This window comes from Salmo trutta, chromosome 5 (genome assembly GCF_901001165.1).
Source record: "Salmo trutta chromosome 5, fSalTru1.1, whole genome shotgun sequence".
Lineage (NCBI taxonomy): Eukaryota > Metazoa > Chordata > Actinopteri > Salmoniformes > Salmonidae > Salmo > Salmo trutta.
In genome coordinates, this window is record NC_042961.1 from 12,297,331 (window position 1) to 12,305,489 (window position 8,159).

Consider the following 8,159-nt stretch of genomic DNA (forward strand, 5'->3'; position numbering starts at 1 on the left):
TTTATTATGTCACAATTTGGGCTGTAGACATTACATTGACTAGGCTATTACTTAACTGTGGCACTTGTTATGACAAGGGTTTTGCAATGATTTCTATTACGTGACTCATTCATGGGTATTACTTTCCTGTTTTATTATGTCCTATGTGACATTTTCCAATACAAACACGCAGTTGAATTGAGAAACTTGATACATACTATACACCAATCCACAGTGTGACGCACAAATGCAGGAAATATGTCACTGCCATTAAAGCTGTTGTTGACACCATCGCAAAGCTGGTAGTCAACGCTGACGTTAATGGTTGAAGAAAATGAGACAGGGTTGCTATGTGTTTGTGTGTTTCAGTTGTCATGGATGCCCCTCTTTACTCTGATGGGAGATCAATAGGTAGATGATTCAGAGATGGTGCATGTCTTTCCTCTGTGCTCGGGAACATGAGGCTGAATGAGAGTCAGAGGCTTAAGAGGAGGCGTCGGCCGAGCAGCACTCAGACCTGCCGCTTTAAAGGCTTTAATCAGCTTATCCTTCACTCTCTGTCATACCAACCAGACACACACACACACACACACATTCAAGTTTGAACCCCAGAGTTGGTGCAACCATGAATTTTCTATGCATTTTTTCCCCAATGCAATTCAGTATTAGTTGGGGAGTTCTATGTGTGTCCTCTGTCATAGCCCAGTGTCTTTACGTGTTCCATTAGTCTTCTTTGTGCCTTGTCAGACAGACAGACCGCTCGATAGGGCCAGCTCTGGGCTTCGACGGACTGACTGGTGTGAATCAGAGAGCAGATGATGAGATGGTTGTTGTAGGGCCCAGAGGTCAGAGCAGCCTCCCCTCCCTCCCCTCTCCTCTCCACCTTCCCATCCTCGCTTTTTAGGAGTCTTTCCCTAATCTGAATGGTAACCATGTGAGACTTGAGAGCTCAGCATACCTCTCACGCTGAGGGTGGGGGGCACTGTGCCCTGTCTTTCCTCAGACTAACCCTCTTAATCCTCCTGCTTTAATACCCTGAGCCCCTACCAGAGAGGTGCTATTAGATTCCTCCCCGTCCACGAGTCCACTTGCCCCCTCGGCTCCCCCTGACCCCCTACTCAAGGACGGAGCTGACCAGCCAAGGCCTCCGCAGGATTAGCATTCATATTACCAGGGGAGAGAGAGGGGGGTCCTCCCGAAATCACGCTGACACGCACAGCGGCAGACTAGCGACAGAGAACAAGGCGTAGTGGTGGGGCATTGTCGGGTGGAAGTGTCAACGATTTTAGAAAGTCAACACAGTTGCAACCCCTTAAATCCATAATTTAGAAATAATTCCCTTCACAAAATTGGTATTCAGATACATATACTTTATTGTGGAATACAGAATGCACCACTGAGCTGCAAAACATGGCAGAGTTTCTGCTTCACTCGCACACATATCATGGGGAAAGGAGTGGGTGAGGTCCAGGCCAGTTCTCTTTAGCTCCCCTTACACTTGCACGGGTAAAATATGTGCACAGAATGGCGCGGAAGTAGTTAGCTCAAAGTTGCAATTAGACAGGCATTATATAAAGGATATTCAGATAACAAGGGGGCAGCTACAGCATCAATTAGGTCACTGTGCGTCTTTGTTGAAGAAATAATGAGATTTTTTTGATAAAACAAAATGTGCTTCCTTATTACGATGACCTAATGAGTTGTCCAGTATGTGGGAAAGTCTGGGGTCGCGCGGTCCCCCCTGCACCTGCGGCTCTGCTCTGCTACAGTGCAGTGGAGGTCCCCACATTTGATGTGAATCAGCCACCCGGTGTTTGTATTCAGCGGGAAATGAATGTTTAATTACCAGAAAAGGCTATCAGCATTTTGCCTCACACAATGAATGGCACATAGAGCTCATTGAGGTTATCAACAAGGGGCCCACTGGTCAATTGGGTCATTGATTTGAATTGTTTGACAGACCCGGAGGAGCAAGTAAAGTTCAAAAATCCCAAGTAAAATTGAGAAGTTTGTCACAGAATCTGTTAGAAAGGGCTGTCAGGAGTGATTAAAGTGCATGAAAGGGCCCAGCGATCAAACGGCCAAGTACCCCGCTGCAGATTTAATTTGAATTTGCATCCCTTTGTTCCTGACTCCTCATGAAGCATGATCTGATTACAAGGGTGAACAGTTACAACGGGGAATTGTGTGCTTATTTGTCTAATAAAACTGATCTTATTTTTTTCCGTCCATGTTATAGATACCAATGAAAGTAAAAAAAAACAGAGGGCATGGTTAGATACACTTTACATTGCTTTACATGTAGTTTTATGTGACATGAACTTTTAGTGGAGTTAGTTGAGTTTGTTACGTAGCTGAGACAGTGCCGCCTCATTAATTGCGAGGCGCCTAGCCCTCTGACCTTGCTGATGTAGGGTGACAGGCCAAACGGGAGGAGGTGATTGGCCAGCAGGTTCAGCGGTTGAACGTGCCACCACTGGTGTCTCCAAAGAGAAAAACATACAGCCCTCCTCCCCGTTGTCAGATCCACTCATTCCATGGTCCTCAGCGCTCCTCACGCGAAAGCAGCTTATCCCTGGTCCTTTCCACTTCATTTCTGGGGAAAAAAGCATATTTGCCCCATCCAGGGCTGGCCCTAGTCAATAGCGCACATAAGCCGTCGCTTAGGCCCCTGGCTGCTTTTAGGAACTCAGTCTGGGTCTCAACTTACTGTTGAGAGTTAGAATACAATATACAAGTTGCAATTTCAAAATTCGAAATGTGGTTTTGCATCAGCAGTTTTCCTGTTATGTTAGCCCATGTCAGCTAACATTTTTTTGATTGATAAATTAGTCTAGCCAGCTATCTAAACTTATAGTAATCATTACCGAATTACCTACTGAACACGAAGAGCATGTGCCAAGGCAGAATTTTCTCTATGTCCACTGGCAAGATCTGTGGAATTTAAGGAAATTAACTTTAAAACGTAAAAATGTTCTCTTCCACATCAAGAGGTGGGGCACTAAAATGCTTTGCCCGTGAGGTGGTGGGGGCCCCAACCAAATCTTACTTACTGTAGGGTCCCCGAAAGGCTAGTGCTAGCCCTGGTCCCATCACAACTTTAACATTTATGGTTAACTTACAGCAAATGTATCACATTATTGTATTGGGTACAATCAATAAATCCTTTAAATGGTGGATTATACATAAAAAAGAACACTCATGAAATTACCATGTATTTTTATTTACATTTTAGTAAATGGAAATGTGTTCAATTGTCATTTTTGGAGGAACTGTAGTCTACTCAGTCGTCTGAAGTCTGAACACACACGTCTTCTTTAAATGTTATTTTGTCTTTCTCAAACCTTTAGAACATTTCCATCAGCCTCAATTGTTTCTTAATTTCCCACTTAGGATGGCTAAGAGAGAAATGACAAATGTCATATTTGTGTTTTCCTACAACATATACTGTAGTGCCTTCAGAAAGTATTCACACCCCTTGACTTTGTCCACATTTTGTTGTGTTACAGCCTGAATTTAAAATGTATTAAATTTAGATGTTTTTTCACTGGCCTACACACAATACCCCAAAATGTCAAAGTGGAATCATGTTTTTTCTTTATTTTGCAAATTAATAAAACATTTAAAGCTGAAATGTCTTGAGTCAGTAAGTATTCAACCCCTTTGTTATGGCAAGCCTAAATAAGTTCAGGAGTGAAAATGTGCTTAACAAGTAACATAATAAGTTGCATGGACTCAGGATTTTTTAATGACGACCTAATCTCTGTACCCCACACATACAATTATCTGTAAGGTCCCTCAGTCGAGCAGTGAATTTCAAATACAGATTCAACCACAAAGAACAGGGAGGTTTTCCAATGCCTAGCAAAGGGCACCAATTGGCAGATGTCCGCTGAAGCGGACAGGGCTTTTGGTCACCTGAAGGCTCTGTTTACCTCGGCTCCCATGCTGGCTCATCCAGATCCCTCTTTGGCGTTCATAGTGGAAGTGGACGCGTCCGAGGCTGGGATAGAAGCCGTGCTCTCTCAGCGCTCGAGCACGCCACCAAAGCTCCGCCCCTGTGCTTTCTTTTCGAAGAAGCTCAGCCTGGCGGAGCGAAACTATAATGTGGGGGACCGGGAGCTGTTGGCTGTTGGCTGTTGGCTGTTGTCAAGGCTCTGAAGGCATGGAGACATTGGCTTGAGGGGGCTAAACACCCTTTTCTCATCTGTACGAACCTCCGCAATCTGGAGTACATCCGGGCGGCAAGGAGACTGAAACCTCGCCAGGCAAGGTGGGCCATGTTCTTTACACGTTTTGTTTTCACTCTGTCCTACAGACAAGGTTCCCAGAACGCTAAGACAGACGCACTGTCCCGGATGTATGACACAGAGGAGCGGTCCATGGATCACACTCCCATACTTCTGGCCTCTTGCCTGGTGGCATCGGTGTTGTGGGAGTTGGAGGCGGACATAGAGCGGGCGTTACGCACAGAGCCCACTCCCCCCAGTGTCCAGCTGGGCGCCTGTACGTTCCGTCTGCTGTCCGCGACCGTTTGATCTATTGGGCCCACACATCACCCTCCTCTGGTTACCCTGGCATTGGTCGGACAGGGTGCGTTGCCTTAGTGGGAAGTACTGGTGGTCCACCTTGGCCAAGGACGTGAGGGTTTATGTTTCCTCCTGCTCGGTGTGTGCCCAGTGCAAGGCTCCCAGGCACCTGCCCAAAGGGAAGTTACAACCCCTACCCGTTCCACAACGGCCGTGGTCGCACCTGTCCGTGGACTTCCTGACAGATCTTCCTCCATCACAGGGCAACACCACGATCCTGGTCGTTGTGGATCGCTTTTCTAAGTCCTGCCGTCTCCTCCCTTTGCCCGGACTCCCTACGGCCCTACAGACTGCGGAGGCCCTGTTCACTTACGTCTTCCGGCACTACGGGGTGCCTGAGGATATAGTCTCTGATCGGGGTCCCCAGTTCACGTCCAGGGTCTGGAGATCGTTCATGGAACATCTGGGGGTCTCGGTCAGCCTCAACTCAGGTTTTCACCCCGAGAGTAACGGGCAGGTGGAAAGAGTAAATCAGGATGTGGGTAGGTTTCTGTGGTCATATTGCCAGGACCGGCCGGGGGAGTGGGCGGCGTACATCCCCTGGGCAGAGATGGCCCAAAACTCACTCCGCCACTCCTCCACTAACCTCTCTCCTTTCCAGTGCGTACTGGGGTATCAGCCGGTTCTGGCACCGTGGCATCAGAGCCAGATCGAAGCTCCTGCGGTGGACGAATGGTTTAAGTGCTTGGAGGAGACCTGGGACGCCGCCCATGTGCACCTGCAACGAGCCGTGAGGCGGCAGAAGGCGAGCGCCGACAGCCACCGCTGTGAGGCCCTGGTGTTCGCGCCTGAGGGCCGGGTCTGGCTCTCGCCCCGAAACCTGCCCCTCCGCCTGCCCTGCCGGAAGCTGGGTCCGCGGCGTGTGGGGCCATTCAAAGTCCTGAGGAGACTGAACGAGGTATGCTACAGGTTACAGCTTCCCCCAGATTACCGTATTAATCCCTCGTTCCATGTGTCTCTCCTCATGCCAGTGGTGGCTGGTCCACTCCAGGAGTGTGAGGTGCGGGAGGTTCCTCTGCCCCCTCTGGACATCGAGGGGGCCCTGGCGTATGCTGTTCGAGCCATCCTGGACTCGAGGCGTCAGGCGAGGGGCCTTCAGTACCTCGTGGAGTGGGAGGGATACGGTCCGGAGGAGAGATGCTGGGTGCCGGTGGAGGACGTCTTGGACCCTTTGTTGCTGTGGGAGTTCCACCATCTCCATCCGGATTGCCCTGCACCTCGTCCTCCGGGTCGTCCCCGAGGTCGGTGTCGGTGCGCTACTGGAGCCGCGCGTCAAGGGGGGGTACTGTCATGACTTCCGCCGAAGTCGGTCCCTCTCCTGGTTCGGGCGGCGTCCACTTTTCATTTTCCATTTGTTTTGTCTTTGTCTTACACACTTACCTGTTCATTATTTAACCCTCTGTTCCCCCATGTTTGTTTGTGAGTGATTGTTTCTATGTAGGAAGGTCCGTTATTGTGGGCTCTGTTTTTGTATTGCATTTATTATATGTTGAGTAAAATACGGTTATTTACTCCTATCTGCTGTCCTGCACCTGACTCCAATACACCAGCTACACACAGACTTCCTTACAATCAATGCACGCAGTCACTACAAAGATACAGGTGTCCTTCCTAACTCAGTTGCCAGAGAGGAATGAAACCGCTCAGGGATTTCACCATGAGGCCAATGGTGAATTTCGAACAGTAATAGAGTTGAATGGCTGTGAGAGGAGAAAACTGAGGTTGGATCAACAACATTGTAGTTACTCTGCAATACTAACCTAATTGACAAGAGTGAATAGAAGGAAGCCTGTACAGACTACAAATATTCCAAAAGTAATACTACAAAAAATGTGGCAAAGCAATTCACATTTTGTCTGAATAAAAAGTGTTAAGTTTGGGGTCAATCCAATACAACACATTACTGAGCACCACTCCAAACTACTTTCAAGCATAGTGGTGGCTGCATCATGTTATCGGTATGCTTGTAATCGTTAAGGACTGGGGAGTTTTTCTGGATAAAGAGTAAATGGAATTGAGCTAAGCACAGGCAAAATCATACAGGAAAAGCTGCTTCCCACCAGAGACTGAGAGATGAATTCACCTTACAGCAGGACAATAACCTAAAACACAAGGCCAAATCTACAATTGGAGTTGCTTACCAAGAAGACAGTGAATGTTCCTGGGTGGCTGAGTTACAGTGTTGACTTAAATCTACTTGAAAATATATGGCAAGACCTGAAAATGGTTGAATAGCAATGATCAACACCCAATTTGACAGAGCTTAAAGAATTTTGAAAAAAATAATGGGCAAATGTTGCACAGTCCAGGTGTGGAAAGTTCTTCAAGACTTGCCCAGAAAGACTCACAGCTGTAACCATTGCCAAATGTGCATCTACAAAGTATTGACTCGGGGATGTGAATACTTATTTAAATGAGATATTTCATTTTCATTTTCAATCAATTTGCAAAACATTTCTCAAATCATGTTTTCTCTTTGTCATTATAAGGAATTGTGAGTAGATGGGTGAGAACAAATCAATTTAATACATTTTGAATTGAAGTAACACATCAAAATGTGTGTAGTTTCATGAGGGGAAAAAACTATTTAATCAATTTTAGAATAAGTCTGTAATGTAACAAAATGTGAAAAAAGTCAATGGGTATGAATATTTAGCAAAGGATCGGAATACTTATATAAATAAGTTGTTTCTGTTTTTTATTTTTAATACATTTGCAAAAATGTAAAAACCTGTTTTACGCTTTGTTGTTATGGGGTATTGTTTTTTTACATACATTTTTGAATAAGGCTGTAAGGTAACAAAATCTGGAGAAAAAAAAGGGGTCTGTAAACTTTCCGAATGCACTGTATATATATATATATATACAGTTGAAGTCGGAAGTGTACATACACCTTAGCGAAATACATTTCAACTCAGTTTTTCACAATTCCTGACATTTAATCCTAGTAAGAATTCCCAGTCTTAGGTCAGTTAGGATCACCACTTTATTTTAAGAATGTGAAATGTCAGAATAATAGTAGATAGAATGATTTATTTCAGATTTTATTTCAGTCATCACATTCCCAGTGGGTCAGAAGTTTACATACACTCAATTATTATTTGGTAGCATTGCCTTTAAATTGTTTAACTTGGGTCAAACGTTTCGGGTAGCCTTCCACAAGCTTCCCACAATAAGTTGGGTAAATTTTGGCCCATTCCTCCTGACAGAGCTGGTGTAACTGAGTCAGGTTTGTAGGCCTCCTTGCTTACACACTTTTTCAGATCTGCCCACACATTTTCTATAGGATTGAGGTCAGGGCTTTGAGATGGCCACTCTAATACCTTGACTTTGTTGTCCTTAAGCCATTTTGCAGCAACTTTGGAAGTATGCTTGGGGTCCTTGTTAATTTGAAGACCCATTTGCGACCAAGCTTTAACTTCCTGTCTTGAGATGTTGCTTCAATATATCCACATAATTTTCCTCCCTCATGATGCCATCTATTTTGTGAAGTGCACCAGTCCCTCCTGCAGCAAAGCACCCCCACAACATGATGCTGCCACCCCCGTGCTTCACGGTTGGGATGGTGTTCTTCGGCTCGCAAGTCGCCCC